Consider the following 17,594-nt stretch of genomic DNA (forward strand, 5'->3'; position numbering starts at 1 on the left):
TGCCATTCTGAACCAGGGGAAGTGGTTATTTTTGCTACCGACCCTGTGAAGAAATATGTCAGTATATGGTAAATGAGACCTTTGACAGGCAAAATGATTTATCCAGAACAAAACGATGGCCACAATGCAGAAACTTTTGACTTTGTGCCAGACCTGATGTGGTTGGCCCCACTGAAGATGAGAAATGTTTAGGGTTATATGTACACAGGTGTCATGGCCAGTAGATCTCAGCATAACATAGTGAAGTCAGCTATACACCAAACTTCCATACTGCAACACTGTGGTTACTGCAATAGTCTGAAAGTACTTTTGTTCCAGTAGCACCCTCATCTGTATCAAAGTCATTACCCTTTACACAGAGAAGGTACTCCTCATTCAGTGTTCAATGATAGATTGTGGAATGACCTCTACCACTGCTTTGTTTGTCTTTTCGGCTTTTCCCAGTTAGGGGTCGCCACAGCGGGACACCGGTCCGCTAATGATTGGCAGTCGCTTTTTATGGTGCCGAGTTGCCAGCCCAATGCCCAACCTTCAGCAAAGGCACGCCCATTCACGCATGTCTTTCGGAGGCCACTCGACCACGGGGAGGACACGCAGACTCCAGACAGAACGCACTCCAGCCAAGAATCAAACAGGAGAACCTCTTGCTGTGAGGTAACAACGCTACCGCTATACCACAGTGGATATGACCTCTACCACTGCTGCTGTGGGCAATTGCATTCTGTCTAGATTTTGTCTTTGTCCTTGCATGTCCCATGAGGTCATTCATTCTTTTCCTTCACTGCAACAATGTGTAATTCCTCCCCCTACAGCATTTATGACAGCATTACTTGATTTCTTGCCGTAGCTCACTCTGCCTGTTTTGACCCCTAAAGGATTCCAGATTGACACAACTATGTTAATTTTATGAAACACAGATTTTATTGAGTGCTTGTGTTTTCATTAAAGACTTTATCAGAATGATTCAGTACACTAAACAGTTCATTTTTAAATCTCACTGACAGGAAATGCAACAATATTTGTTTACATCATTTCCTAATTAAAACAAGTTTTTTCACACTCATCAACGTATGATCATCACCCCTACACTACCAGAGTCTCCCTCAAGGTCCACTAGAGAGGGATAATTGAGATCCTCCAGACTGTGGCATTACATTCTCTTCACAAATGCTCATCCTTCTCTTTTGCTTTCTGCCATTTGTATATCTTGTTCCCCCCACCAATGTCAGCCCACCATAGTTTTTACACCTCTCTTCTATGTATTTTATGTTTTGTTAAATTCTAAACTCTTCTGTAATCCTCCTGTCATACAACCCCTTCCCTCACTCCTTCCACAACTTCCTTCTTTAAAAAGTTGGGAAAATGGGGGCCTATATAAAATAAAATACCCTTCCCCTCCCACCTCCTCCAACACAATCCTCTTCAGGTCTTCAATATGTGCATCCCTTGTCTTGTATTTCCCTCATATCCAACTTTCCTATCTTCCCCCTTTTCAGCCTTATAAAAAATTAATCAGGGTGTTCACATAAAGACACCCTTAAGAATCAATAAATGAAACCTTATAGCTGTTGCTGGAGTGTTATTCTCTGCATGTTCCTGTCAGAAATTTTGTGACATCTGGGTAGTCTGCACATACACTGCCACATAATGAAAGCTGCTGACAAAAAATTGTGACTTTAGCCACACAGGGATTCCACTGCACAACCACACTAGGTTTTTATCCATTTTATACTGATGCAGCTGGACCAAACTATTGTGGGCATTTCAACGCAGCTCTAAAATTTAATATTATAAATGACATTCTTTTGTGGTTAGCTAATTTACGTGCAGGCATAGCAGTGCTCTTTGCCAAAGGCCTCATGCATATGTGAACTATGGGACTGTAAATACCACCCAATATGTTATTTTGCTGTCATTTCAGGTTGCAGATATGTCATCTGGCAAAGCTTTCTTATGTTTTACCTAAGTATTTTTATTTAAATAACATATTAATATTTACATAATGTAGCCAGTGACATGGCGATGAGAATATTGACTGTAGGTGATGGTCATTATTGATGTGACACCTCAATCTCAAATACAAAATGAGAAAAAGTGAGTTGATGCTCTTGCTGCTGCCAATATTTTTCTCAGATTATCATTTCGTCACTCTGTATATGTATAAGCTGCACTGTTCTACAGGATAATGCATGAATTAAAATATCTGTTATAATGAGTGTCATAGTTTGGTTTGTTGTATGAAAAAAATGAAAAGAGAAGTCATGGTGCAAGGAAAGTTCTAGTACTTGGGATGATATCAGTTGAATGGGGTCTATGTCAGAAAATTGTTAGACCAAAAACTAGAACTTCATCCATTTGAAGCTGAAAACATCGAAATGGCTTTTCCCCTAAATGGCAGTAAAACAGAAAAAGGTTTTTTTTTGCAATTGAGGCAAGTCAACCCCATACCACTCATACCTCCTGCATATTATATATGCAGCCATCGAGATTTCACCACATTGGGAAAGGGCAAACAGATGATACTAGCAATTCTGGCCTAGATCCAGCTGAAAGCATACTGTAATATAGCAGGAGTGTAGAGGGTGCTTGCCATAGCATGGTGCTATGCTTTGCACAGCTTTCTTTAGTACTGTTGTATTAATTAAATGCATAGATTCATTTGTTATGGCTATGAATCTGAGCATCAAATCTAGAGGAAAATAAAGGAACTGCTTAGCCCATAAACACACCAAGGAGAAATACTCATGGCTTAAGTACAGTCTGCTGTGAAGTACTTTATTATTATTATGCAAATATAGGTTTTAACATAATGACCATTTATCTTTCCTCAATAAGCAACAGTCATTAGAGAAAATGGCTGTCCAAGTAGTTCAACTCAAGTCATAGGTTCATAGGTTCATAGGTTCATACTAGGCTATCTGCCCTAGGGCATTTATAAGCCTAGCCAGAATGTGTTTGGCTTTCGCCACCCATTTTAAATTTATTTTGCTATGCCCTTTTTCGAGGTTAGTATACTGTGCCTCTGTCTAACAGTGACACAGAAGTGATACCCTGGGTAAACCTACGATCTCCCATCCACTCATCAAGATTCCTCTTGAAGAGAGTCAATGAGGGACTCTGCCTAACCTGGACTGGGATTTTATTCCAGAGTGAAGGGAGCCTCTGGGTTATGAATCTGTCCCTCCAGCATGTCCTATTTATTTCAGTGCTGAGGTTCAAGTCTCTCGAGCATAGCTCGATGGGATTTGGATTTTCTGAGGTGCAGCATGTCCATTAATTCCAGGTTGGACATGGCTTTATACGTCAGGCACAGATCGCCTCTGAACAGGCGGTATGCCACTGAGTAGAGCTGGAGTTTCTTTAACCGGGCAGCATATGGCATCTGTTTGAGCCCTTTGATCCTCTTGGTGAGGTACTTTTGGGGTCTTTCCAGTTGCTGCAGGTGTCTGGTAAGGTACATCCCAAAAGGGGCATTGTACTCAATTATGGGCCTGATGAGGGATGAGTAAAGAGGCACGATGACCTCCCCTGATCTAGATGTGAATCCCTTCATGATTAGGTGGGCTATATAAAATGTTTTTCTAACCACTTTGGCCACGTGGTTGTCAAATGAGAGATTGCTATCAACTTGGGTCCCCAGGTCCCTAATTACTTCTTCTGTACTTAATGGATTTCCACCTATGTGGTAATTTGTGGGCACTTTGTTTTTGCCAAAGGGGATGACAAAGTCAGCTGTGGGTTTTGACATAACATCATTGCTTTCCGATTTTGAGTGATTTGATTGGCAATTTTTTTTTTATAGTAATCACACCTTTGTTGAATTAAGAACTATGCCACAACATGGGTACAGACTATGGTCAGATTTATTCTTGGCTGTCAGGGTTTGGTTCTGAGTATAAACCCTGAAGGAATAGAAAACTGGGCAGAATGGAGTAAATCATACCATAACTTATACCTTGGTACAATGGATTAAAGCAATTATATTATAATAGAGTATTATTTTTTCCCTTAGGAAGAAATTTGAAATAGAGTGTAATGGGAGATACGGTACATTAAAAAATATAGTAATTCTGTTTTTTTTATTTAAAAAAATATCCAGTATCTTCCATTTGTTATTAATATTCTTTAATTTCCTCAAAAAAATATTTGTAGGCTGCTTCTGAAACTGCATTTCATGTTTATCTAAATACTGCAAGATGAGCACACATGGTTAAATTTATCCAGAAAGTGTGAGAATGCAGTGAAGCTCCATTATGTTTAACTTGCAAGTGACACTCATAACCATTTTCAGTTGTCCACTACAAGAACGTGTCATTGTGTTTTGGAGGTTAGGGGTTCACAAAGAATTAGTTTCATAAATTAAAGAGGTTAGGGGTTCACCAAGAGATATGTTCTGAGGATAGAGGTCTACAAGGTGACTGTTTCATGTATTTAGGATCACCAGGAGATTGCTTTCTGTGTTCTGGAGGTCTGAGGTTAATCAAGGGACTGCTTTGTGTGTTCTAATGGTTAAGCACTCACCACAAAATGACTTCATGAATTCAGGAGTTTAGTGGGTCACCAGGAGAGTGATTCGTGTTCAGGAGGTTTGAGGTTCATCAGGTAACCTACTGCATGAGTTCAAAAGATCAGGGACTCACCAGAGTATGGCTTCATATATTCAAGATGTGAGGGGGTTCATCTGTAAACTTTGTCAAGTGATCAGGTGGTTTAAGGTTCATTAGGAGACTGCTTTATGTGTTCAGAAGATTGGAGACTCACCAGAACATGATGTTATGTATTCAGAAGGTATATGGCTTGCCAGGAGGCTGTGTATTGCATTCAGGAGGTTAAGAGTTTACCATGAGAGTTGCATCATGTGCTCAGAAGGATTGAGTTTCACCACATGATTGCCATGTGTTCCAGAGGTTAGTCATACACAAGGTGAGTGCTTCATGTGTTCAGGTGGTAAAGGGTCAACTAAGTGACTGCTTCACATGTTCATGAGGTTAGAAATTGACCAGTTAAGTAGGGGTTCAGAATTAGACAGCTTCATGTATTCAGGACATTTGGGATTCATCAAGAAACTGCTTCATGTATTTAGGGAGTGAGATGTTCACTGGGAGACTGTTTCATGTGTTCGGGAAGTAAAAAAAAAAAAGGTTACCATGATGGGTCTATATTATAAAGATGAACGTTCAGGATGTTGAACACCTAAACGTCGACACCTAAGCAGCGAAAGCTGAAAACCGTGAATGACCACTTCCACAAATTTTTTCACAGGGAAAAATTCACTAGGCCGGGGGACAGTAAAACAAACTTTCAACCCTAATCAAGTGGGGGGCTTCACCCCCCACACACCTCAATGTGGGGGGCTGTGCCCCCACACCTCCCAACTAAATATACCAACTCCAAGATTGGTCTACATTGGGGAAAAGGGTAAATTCCCATTAACGGCCAAGCAAATGTTTTCCCCTGTGAAAAAATTCTCGGAAGTGGTAATTCGCGGTATTCAGCTTTCGTTGTTTAGCTGTTGACGTTTAGGTGTTCGACAACCTGAACGTTCATCTTTATAATATAGACCCACCATGACTATGATTTAGTATGTACAATGCGTGAAATGGCAATTGTGATTTTGTTTAGATAGTATTTTAATGGATTTGCAGCTTGAATTACTTCTGCAGCTTAATGCCAATTTTGTAATACTGAGTACTGCTACTCTTTCATGTGGGAGATATTCATTGCATTTTATGTAGTTAGTGAAAAAAGTGTTATAGTGTTCTGCTCTAAAGTGGGTTATTTAAGAAATGATCCATGGTTTTACATAGTTTGTCAAAGGATTTAATGCTAACTCTACTAAGTTTGTTTATAAGGCCCTGTGGGCATAGCATGAAAGTCTAAAATTTCTAACCAGGGAACCTAATATCTCTAGCCAGGAGTGAGTAAATTTTATGATGACAGATAGCCTAGCCAATAATTACTGTCATTATACTATAGCTAGTAGGTTATTTGACAAAAAGGGCTGAAAGCGAAATCATTTCTCTTTCCTGCTATGTTATACTTTTATATATTTTTTCAACTTGTCCTTTACTAATGTAATGGCTTTACTTTACTTTCTGTTAAACTAGTAGGCAGCATGTACTTTATGTTTAGATGCTTATATATATTGCATTTTATGTTGATGTAATGATACATGAAATATCTGTAGTTATATTATTTATTTTAATGTTTATTATTTAAAACAGCTAAGGTGTCATTAATTTGATTACCATTATTTAATGCACGTGCATCATGTCTGGTTTAATTGGACTTTGTCTTGTGTTTGAAGTGCTTTGGGCTGCATTACATTAGGCAGTTTGTATGTGGATTTTGCACATGTTTGTTAAGATAAAGTGACTGGTTGGAAAGTAATGTTGCTGTTGGTAGATTTCTCTGTGGACTGACCATTCGGTATTCATTTTGGGAACATGTCAGTCAATTGACACCTGTTTGAATGAGTGCAGACTAACAGAATACATTTTGGTGAAAACAACTCATACCAGTAGTGGAGTTTACTTTTTTCTCCACTATTGTGTGAACTTGAAATAGGAATATATAAGTGTGGGGGGTATGGGGGTGTCCCTGACATGGGGGTGCAGATGAGCTTGTCACCTGAAAAAATAAATTTCCTTCAAGGCATGCTGAAAGTTGTTTTGGATGTTTTCTTGATTGGTCAACACCTGATCAAAGAGTTTTTGATTTATTGACATGAATCTTTCATTTTTTATCATAGGTTTTGGGACAGAAAAAAGCACAACTTTCAGAAACTATAGCTTATCAGTAGAAGCTTAATTTTATTCCACCATATGAAACATCTGTGGTCCTTCAGGTTCCTATCTTTGACAGAAGATACTGGGCAACTATGGATATTTCAAATAATGACGAAAAGCTGCTTGCATTTTCATGTCTTTTTATTAAATATAACAAGCCTGTCTTGCAGTAATAGAGTGTTTTACACACATAAGAACTTCAAGTTCTAATGCAACTAGTGTACCTTTTTAATATTTTTCATACTATAAAATACTCTGTATTTTATATTATAGGCAATCACTTGCAATTTGAATGGAACTCCAATAGCTGTTTTATGTGTCTACCGAAAAGTTTATATATCAAACATCTTTTTAAATTTTAGCAAAAAAATGCAGATAATGCCTGTTTTGTGAAATGAGTTTTTCTTTTTGAATTGCTGCTTTACTGTTTGTTATTTGAAAGTATGAGTTGTTTTCTCTGTTTATTTCAGTTGGTAAGTGTTTGTATGCTATTCTTATGGGAGTTGCAATAGTATAAATTCCCAATGGAATGAACTTTAGACTTGGCTTAATTAGCATAAACCAGAGTATAATTATTTTTGCTTAATGATCAATTCTTTTGATTTCTTCCTTTGTAATATAATTGCGGCCTTATTAATATCTTAGCCTACTTTGCACTTATTCATTTTTTTTCTCTTCCCCTTCTTGCTGTAGTAATTTTTCAGTCTTACTCTTTTTGCAGGCATGTATTTCTTTTAAGATTTAATTATTTCATGTACAGGAATATTCTTCTTATTTCCATTGAGTTATCTTTATTTGCTAAATAATTTTCTGTAGCTCAAAAATAGCATAGAGATTACCCCACTAATTTTACATACAATGCATAAGTAAATTAATAAAAGGAAAAGAATTGCAGATTGTGTGTCTTTTGTCTGTATGCCTGCCAACCATCAAGCCCCACCCCCTTGGTGTCGTCTTTCTTCATTCCACCACATTGGATTTTCCCAGTGTAAAGGCAAGAACCAAGCAGAAGTCCATTATGCAGGCAACCATAGTGCCATCACCAGATTCCCAGCAATGAGGTCCTTTTTGTTAGGCTCTAATCCAACTCATGGGTGTTGACACAAGTACATATATCATATTGGGTCATCCTTTACCATCTCCATGCATGTGAGTGCTTTCACTCAAATAGCAATAAGGGCTATCATCACCAGTTTGGGATTTCCAAGCCCATGTTCCTGACCCTGCTTGCCTTGTGGTTTTCAACTGAATAGAACTCATCTCTCTCTCTCTCTCTCTCTCTCTCTCTCTCAAGTGCAATGGAATATGCAATATCTGGATGAACTGTTTAAAAAGAGAGGCTGTTACTTTACCAAGCAGTTCCTAATCTGTCTAGCTCTATTAATTAATAATTAATATTAAGCAGTAAATTAATTACTCTGATTAAGATAACTTGTTAGCAGTGTTCACCCTGAAACAGCCTCCAAAAGGCTCAGCTCTTGCCTACTGCTTACCTTTGTCTTACTTATGTAAAGCAATGAAATCATATATCACATGTAATGCAAATGTGTAAGGCAATATTAATTCAGCAAAATAATACTCAGAGACTGGTTATATTTAATAATGTAATTCATATGTGTGACCTTAAATTCAAATTTCTTTCCTATTTAGCATTATATCTGTTCTACTGGATTTTGTGCAATATAAATAGAAAGGTTTAGGATTTATAAAATGAATGTTGAGTGCAGAAGTTTCATATTTTGCATTCTCTTGTTTTACACATTTTCATACTTCCTGTACATACGTTAAGCATACACTAATTTAAATCCACAAGAAAACTTTGAAATATTATTCAGCACAGTTTCAACTTCTTCAGACATTACATTATAAGTACTTTACTTCATATTATATCTCTCAACTCTCCAGATTTTCACAGAATGTCCAGATTTTTGCCTCATATTTTTGGCCTATTTCTCATAAAATTGTGGTTTTCTGGCAAATCACTGAGCACTAAAGTAAAAGAATGATGGCAGACATTTGAGTTCCAGACTTCATATCTCTCAGAAAAGTCATGCTAATGCAAAATTTATTATTGTCTCAACTTGTTATGTTTGTAAGAGCAAAATGTAATAACCGTCCATATTTTGGGCCTTTGTCCCCCCATTATTTGCAGCTTTGTCCAGATTACTTGCTCTAAGAGATTGAGAGGTATGCTGCATATTTTGCCCTGTCACTCAAACAGTATTTTTCTGGTAAAGCATTGAGAATTGCAGTCCTTCAGTTTGTAAGGCCATACATTAGAGTTTCATACTTCTTGCTCATTAGAAAATGCATATTGAAAAAAATATCCTCTAACTTTCTAAGTGAATTAGAGCAATGTAAAAAAAACAATTTCTGATTGTGGGTCTTTCTCCAGAGGCTTGATCAAAGAAATTGAGAGGTGTGATTTTCAGGGCTGCCATATACAATCTCAAGGAGAAATTACCCATGTGTCAGTAGCTCACAGAAAAAGAAGTCGAACAGCATAACGCCAAATACTTTCCTCCTTAGGAAATTTATCTGTGCAATTTCTAATTGTGTGCAGGCAATGATTCACTTTCTAAGGAGATTTCTCCCTTCTTCAAGTAAGTGCAACCTTATTGTTGGTATACAAAAGTTCAGCAGGTTCGACTGGATTGCCCCATACAAAAAAAACCAAAAAACAAAAAACAAAAAAAACAAGAAATAGGAAGAATTTTGCCCTTTTGATTTTTGAGCATTTTCTTTGTTTTTTTTTTTTTTTTGAAGCATCAACTTTCAGGAAGTCCGTGTTTCACAATGGGACCACTTTTCAGTGATGATGATGTTGACTTCTAGTAAAGTTTTCCACTAGAAGTAAGGCAGCATGAAGGGGAAAAAAAATAGTCCAGCTGTTTGCAGTCAGATATAACTCACACTCTACAGCATAATCTGCCAAGTAGTATTTGTAAAAGAATACAACTAACAGAAAAGTTTAGCAAGTAACAAAACATAAAATATTGCTTATGAAACTCCCTATTTTCTGATGTACTGGGGGTTTTGTCATGTCATGTTGTAATAAGGGCTTTTAATTTTCAAACCTTTTTTTTATTTTTTAATTTTACTTTGATATGTTTTTAATTTCAGTAGTCACCTTAAATAAAAAGTCTGCTTACTCTCTCCTACTTTTTAGCTCCATCCTTAGATTGGTTTTCTTCCTACAACAGGGTTCTAGTACTGTTTATCTACTAGAAACCTTATACTTTATACAACTTTTATTTGTTTGTCTTGGAATAAAAGGAAGGAAAGGCCCACTCATTTTTCTTAAGCTTAATATAACACAGACACAGTTAAATAAATCTATAGTCCTCACTGCAGGTGCTGAATACATTTTTGCATAGGCAATTACTCTTACTGAGGTCAGCAGCTGCTACTAAAAAAAAGGTGTTATGGAGCTGTTTCCTACTGCCTTTATTAAATAGTATCATTGTGCCTAGTTGATAGGGTTACCAACTATCTGTTTTTTTGCACAAGAGTGCAGATTTGGGCCACCTGTCTTGGGGGCATAAAAAAGGCAAATATTTTGATATTTTACAAGAATTTTTTTGACTTTCCTCCAAATGTCACAGAAAGTTCTGATTCTACAATCAAATCATATTAAAATTATATAAAATAGTACAAACAACCAACCTTGCACATCACAGAGTCCTTATTTTTGGAAATGGGATGAAAATAATTATTTTTCATTTGATGATTGCATAGTTTGTTCTGTACAATCTCAAGTTTCAATATAAATGTCCTACTTACTAAAAATGACAACCCTAATAGATGATCACATTTTTCATATAGTGATCCACTTGTAAATATCATTTTCTGTAAATGCAACAGTTTTATAAAAACAGTAATAGCCTTACTCACAACACAGAACTACTGTTTTGTCATGCTCAGTGATTATAGTTTTGAAGTGTTAGTATGCTGTGAAGTAAAAAATCAAGACTAGCAATGTAGCAGAAGTGGGGAAATGTAATGTATAAAGGCATTTGTGCTTCATTAAGAAAAGGCCTAACATAAATTAAAAAAACAGATAACTGTTCTTTTTGCACTTTAAAGTATATTTGAGCAAAAACAGGAAGCGCGTTAACACGTTTCTTGATATTCAGGATAATGAGATGAAATAAATAATTCTCTTTCTGCTGAGTAGCAGAACAAGTTGTTTGAAATGCTGATTAACAGCCCTTGGATTTTATTGTTAGCTTTTCTACCTCAGAAAGAGTGTGTGGGGGGAGAGTTTTCAGTGCTCATAGCATAGGACTAAAAATTCCAGTCATTACAAAAACTTGGAATTTAGCTACTAATGAATCTGTAAAACTGCTCTGAATAGCTTAAAACAAGCTCTGAGAAAAATGCATATGATGGTCATTCACGAATAAACTTCAAGCAGTCCTGCTGCAGGTGGTGTATAGAATACTTCTGACTCACATTACTGCTACTGTTTCTCAGTGAACTAGGAAGATGACATCACATCCTTGTGTCTAGCATGATTCAAATAAAGGAGACTTGAAATGGATGTTGGGATGGGGGCACAAAAGCATTAAAACAAGATCTTGTTAATATGCAGATCCAGTGTCAGGAATTTTTTTGAAAAATATATATAAATTTTTTAAGAGGCACAGCATTTTAGAAAAGAAAAGAAAGATAAAATAATTTTTTAGTTTCAATGTGGAATTTTCCTTTAAGAATATATTTCACTGTGGCTGAGGAATCCATTGGTTAGCAATACTTATAACTGACTGACTGACTGGTTTGTCAAATATCAGGTGAACAAAACTAGTGCCGCGATTCTTAGGTGGGTTTAAAGATACACAAGTGTAGTTTGCATGAACTACGTGGTTTAAAAAGCATATCTCAAACTCTGGACAGACAATATTATGCATTACTGACATCTGAAAAACATATATACTGTAAAATGAGTGAGCAAATGTTAAAATAACATTTTAAAATGGACAAGAAAATTCCATTTTTGTTGCTAGATAATTCAGCATATTAGGAGCCAGCTAACCAATACTCTATTAGTTTAATTTAACTCTTAAATATTACGTTTTCAAGTTTATTGCAGTTATAGGTCTAAACAGAAGGAAGAATATTTTTACTAATATGGATATCTTTCAATACTACTAGATCTAAAAATTATGACAACATTGGAAAATCTGTATTAATAGTGGGGTATCACTATCAGATATTGCTAGGAGTGAAAGCCAATCAGTCTGCACATGTGAATGACACCTGCAACAGTCTGATATCAGTGAAATATTTTCAAAATGTACTTTATTAATTTTTATTTATGTATGAAAAGCCTGCAGGAGTAAGTAGAGATGCACAATTATGTATAGTGTTGGCAGAGCAACACTACACACACACAATACCACACTACACAAAATACCTTACAACCCCGTAGGTAACCTAAACTCAGTCAGTGTAAGAAAGAGTATAAGACAATGAAAACAGCTGCTCTAGTGGTGTAGTGGGTAAAAGCACTGAGTACTGCCCAGGCAATTTGGATTTGATTTGCAGCTCAGGTGACTAAAGAATTAGCAGGGAGGGAAGGGTGTGCCTATCCTTTGGGGGTTAGTCACTAATGCTCCCTAAGTGAAAGAGTGTAACAAAGAGGGAGTTGCACTTGGATGTGTGTCAACGAACATAGAGAAAGGGATGGAGAGGAAAGTGGGTAGGTCATCTATAACCCCCTCCCACTAGAGGATGAAAAGAGGAGAATACTCTTGGGTTCCTCTCTGGCCCTGGTATTAATTCAGGCAATGGACTGGGATGAATTGGAGTGCTGGTAGACCCAGCTTAGGACATAGGGCAGTGGGATGGCTGGCAGAATCTGGAGGGGGAAATCACAACTGAAACAGATAGCCTTGGTAGTGGGGGATAGTGAAAGAATAGGGAGGGAATTTTCTAAAAAAATGGCTAACCATGGCCAACTGGAAGCTCATTTTTTTTCATGTGCTACATCAACTCTGCTGCCACTATTAACTTGCTCTGAACTGCTTTTAGACAGGCCAGCACAGATAGTGGAAAAGATCATGGAAGAGACAGTAACTTCATCCCTGTGGCATCAGATGTCAAGTTATAGTAGCAATACAGAGTAAAACACTGCTGTGGTAAAGGTTGGGGAGATATCTTACACATATATGTACCTCCGGGGTCTACAGACTGCCTAGCCTTTTAAGTTATTAAGATTTTCTGTTCAATTTCTCCTGTTTTCAAAATATATTTATGACTATTTTTGAATCTTATGAGAGTTATGTCATTTGTAGTAAAAGGATCCAGAGTTATATAGCATATTTATAGGCACACAATGTAGTTGGTGTTATCTTTTTATATTTATAAACTCTCAGCTCTGAGGTTATTTCTTTACATCAGTACATTATTTTGTCAGCCTTACATCTTCTACATTTTGAGAAGGACAGGTGCAGTACATTATGTCCATGTAAACTAGTACCTTAACTGCAGTGAACAATATTTTGTTTTACAGTGTTTGATTTTTATTTACTTTTTTTTTTGTGGAAATATATTCATCCTCTTCTTTTTATAATACCACCTTTACTCAAAGAAACCAGAATGCGTTATTCTCATTTCTTAGGCTCTTGTTTTCTTTTTACACCCCAGAAAAGAATAAATTCCCATACAACTTCTGAATCATTTTCTCAAACAAGGTGCCGTGTGGATTATATTTCTATTACCTGCAATTCTTCCCGCAGTCAGAAGTACTAAAGCTGCTCAGCTGAAAATGTATAGTTAACCCTTTAGTTTACCATATTTACAGTAGGCTTAATAGTCTGTGTTAACTATGGGGGGGTTTAATAAAGCCTAGATGTTTTTTTTTCCATGTAGGCATTGCACTGCACTGCTAACATGGGTGCAAATATTTTTAGATCCAGTAAGCACTGCTGAGTAGCACGCACGAGAGCACCAGCACGGAATTTTCCGTGGCATGCAAATCACCTCATAAACAGGGGAATCTCATGAAAATGAGGCAGGTAGAGTGATTCAGCAAGCAGATAGGCAGCCCTGCAGACCCCATGTCAGTGTCCATAGTGTACTTGGAAAAATTCCATGACTGTCAAAAGACAAAAGGGGCTGTAAAAATGCAGATAGATGGACTGAAATGGCATACCACACACATATATTTGTAAAACTATCCTCTGTGTCTCAAATGTTACATTAAATCTATTAAAATAAATATTTTATTTTAATAATCTGGGTATGTTGCCTTATCTATAAAAAAATAAATAAAAAAATGTGGAAAAACTCAAAATTAATATAATGAGACAGAAATGTATTACAGGACCTTGCTTGCAGTGTTTACAATGGTTTATTGGTGCTGTCATTAACGTGGCAGGGCTTGGAAGTGTGTAGTATCCAGGGTGTGAGCACTGAACCCTATGCAAATGAGGAGGAGTTACTGAATAGCATAATGGGGTAACCGTGTCTGCAGATCCCTTCCATGTAGGCAGAGAACCATGTTGTTGTTCACAGAAGAGGCAGCTGACATCATGAAAGGATGTGTCCACTAACTGCTGAGCTGATTGGAGCACACCTGCTCCTGCTTGTGTGCCATGCCACTGTGCTGAGAATGCAAGTCTAGGGGGGTGTAAACTGATTTCTAAACTTTGTTTAACTAGGAGGTGTGTGTTTCACCGTGTTTAACTGTGTTTGCACTGCATGCTGCTGTGCTGAGTGTGGAAGTCTGTGGGGGGTGTGCACTAATTTCTAAGCTTTGTTTAGGTACGGGGCGTGTGTTTACACATATTTGTGCTGTGCTCGGCTGTGCTGAGAGTATCTAAAAGACAGATGATGTATTAATTACTGTTGATCCTTGTTTAACTTAAACTAGGACCATTAAATTAAGTTAATGATATACTAGGCTGGTGCAATCCATCATAGGTAGCCAACCATGCAGTCAGCACCAACAATAGAGCACTATAAAGTATGCATACACCCTACAATCTGCTTTTCCCCCATACTCTGCATCATTGGAGTACAGACTTGGGAATTTTTGCTGAAAGAATACTAGGGGCTGCTGCAGGTCTGCTACATCTGTGTGTGCTAGATGCTGAAGTCAATGCTGCTGCCGCTGCTGACAATAGGCCTAGACTGAGAAGGAGAAGAGTATTCAAGCCCAGGGTAACCTTCCAGGAGCTACATGAGCTAGCAATTATAGAGCACTACAGGGTGGACAGGGACATACTACAAGAACTCACTGAGTTCTGCCACCCTCAACTCAGACCCAAAGCCAACAAAGGGGAACCCAACCCAGTGGAAGCAAAGGTATATGTATCCCTTATGATAATAGCCACAGGTATCTTCCAAAGACCAACTGAGGACATGATAGGGGTCTCACATGCATCAGCAGCCAGGGTACTCCACCAGATCCAGGATGCCATGCCACCACATACCAGTGAGCACATTTATTTTCCCCTCACCCCTGAGATGTGGGCCAGCAATATGCAACTCTTCTACCATGAAGCACACTGCCCTAAGGTACTGGGTGCAATATATTGCACCCATGTACACATCAAGGCACCACCTGGTGAGGAGGGTAGAATCTACATCAACCGCAAGGGATACCACTCCATCAACTGCCAGGTCATGTGCAATGCCCAGAACATTATCATGAATGTGTGTGCTGGCAGCTATCATAACTCCCATATCTGGCACACTTCAGAGCTGTACCAGATGTCTGCTAGTGGGGACATCACACATGGCCATTTACTTGGGGATGCTGGCTATGCACTGGAGCCATGGATGATGACACCCATCACAAATAAACATACCCACTGAAGAATGCCATAATGAGGCACTTGCACAAGCTAGGGACATCACAGGGCATGTGTTTGGATTGCTGAAGTCAAGGCTCCCATGCCTTGATATATCTGGTGGAGCCCTGCAGTACTCTCCAACCACATGTGCACATATGTACACAGTTTGTGCCTTGCTACACAATATAATCCTGCAGAAGCAGGTGCAGCAGGATAAGCAAAGAGAGGGGATTCACAGCTCCCCACCAGTGCCTAGGTCACCACAGCCACACTCACAGGAGAACTCGAAGGAGCAGCCCACTGATGATGTCCCTGTAGGCAGACGTAGGTGTGCCCAGTATGCCCTGGCATTGCCTATGAGACAACACATAGCACATTCACTCACAACCTAGGGACCAACACCTCACTCCTACGCACATACATATACTAAAATAGCTGATGCCAGGCAACCCACACAACCTGTACCAATCCATGTAATGGCTCTGTACTGCTTGCATCACAAAGAGTCAGCCCTGAACTACAGTTCTGTTAACTGCTGCATTTGCAAGGTAAGTCTCTAACCTACACACTAATTGTAAGGATTACTATAATAAAGTATCATATGTATAGCTCTGCTGCTGTTATACGAGGAAATATAGTGGGCGATGTGGTCAGATTTAACATCTACATGGGACTACAGATACCCTATCAAATAGTATGTGTTCCTCAATGTTCACTAGGCCTCATGGTTGGAATATTCACGGCAGCAGGCAAGGGTGATGTTAAACAGTGGGCACACATGATATTTGGACTATTGTCTACCCAAGCTGATCAAGTGCTGTTTTCCCCCCAAACAGCAGTGTACCCTTATAACCGCATTAACAGATAGTCAGCTATGGTATAACAGTGGACCAGGTAATCTCAGGGCTGTAACATAGCTATCGATCACACATTTTATGTTTCTCTTCATGCAGGATAACATTGTACATATGTATGCTTTTGATTGTGTGATGAATGACTCTTCTCTGTCTATCTCTGTGTGGCTCAGTGGACTAGGGAAGTTAGCATGGGTGATGGTGTTGATGGTTCTAATCTAAAATTATTCACATCTTTTGCATCTGAGGTGGTACCATGTTGTTGTTTTCACAGAATGTCATATCACTCAACTTCTTAGTGCAAGAAATCTGAACAAAGTCAGAAAGATTGGGGGGACAAAGGCCCAGATATAGGGACAGAATTGAAATAATTTTTGCATAAACATAGTCAGTTGATGTAATAAAAGTTGTTGCATTATCACATATTTTCTGAAGGATATAAAGTCTGAAACACAACTGTTTGTAGTTAGTAGAATGTATTGACGTCAACATTCAATAAAGCACCAGATGACCACAAATGTATGAGGAACAGACCAAACATATGAGACATAACTCTGGACATTCTGTGGAAATCAGGTGAGTTGAGACGTATGCAGCCTGTCAGTCTGTTGATGGTGTAACATTATCAACCTCAGTCACACATTAGCTACAGCTGACAGCTGGGGAATGCCATGGACATGTTGAGTAAAATGCAGTAGGCAGGGTATGTTTCAAGGATTTGTTAATATCTGCTAAGCAAATGTCTCCCACAAGCATGTAGCACTTATGTCACATAGTAGGCTAATGTCCGTTGAGTGAGTTATCCATCTACTATGTTTCCTACATATAGGTAGCATGTGCACTCCAGCAGGGTCACACCTTGCCCTGTATGCAAGGCACAGATCACCTCTGAGTAGACTATATGCCACAGGTGGCAATGACACCCATTGCAGAAAAACAGCAGTGAGCACATACTGAAGATGTGTAGTGGCCTTCTGAAGGACTATGCTGTTGTGTGCAAGTGCCAGTACAGCTTGGTATGATATGTCAACAAATGGCTGTTGGTGTCAGATATTGGTATTCTGTGAGAAGAGTATGTGGAGACTATGAGTATGTCATCTACTGGTGACAGTGGCCTTAGTTATGCCATACCACTGTAGAGACATGGTGAT

The sequence above is a fragment of the Protopterus annectens genome, chromosome 4.part0, assembly GCF_019279795.1.
Source record: "Protopterus annectens isolate FY-2018-M chromosome 4.part0, PAN1.0, whole genome shotgun sequence".
NCBI classification, from domain to species: domain Eukaryota; kingdom Metazoa; phylum Chordata; order Ceratodontiformes; family Protopteridae; genus Protopterus; species Protopterus annectens.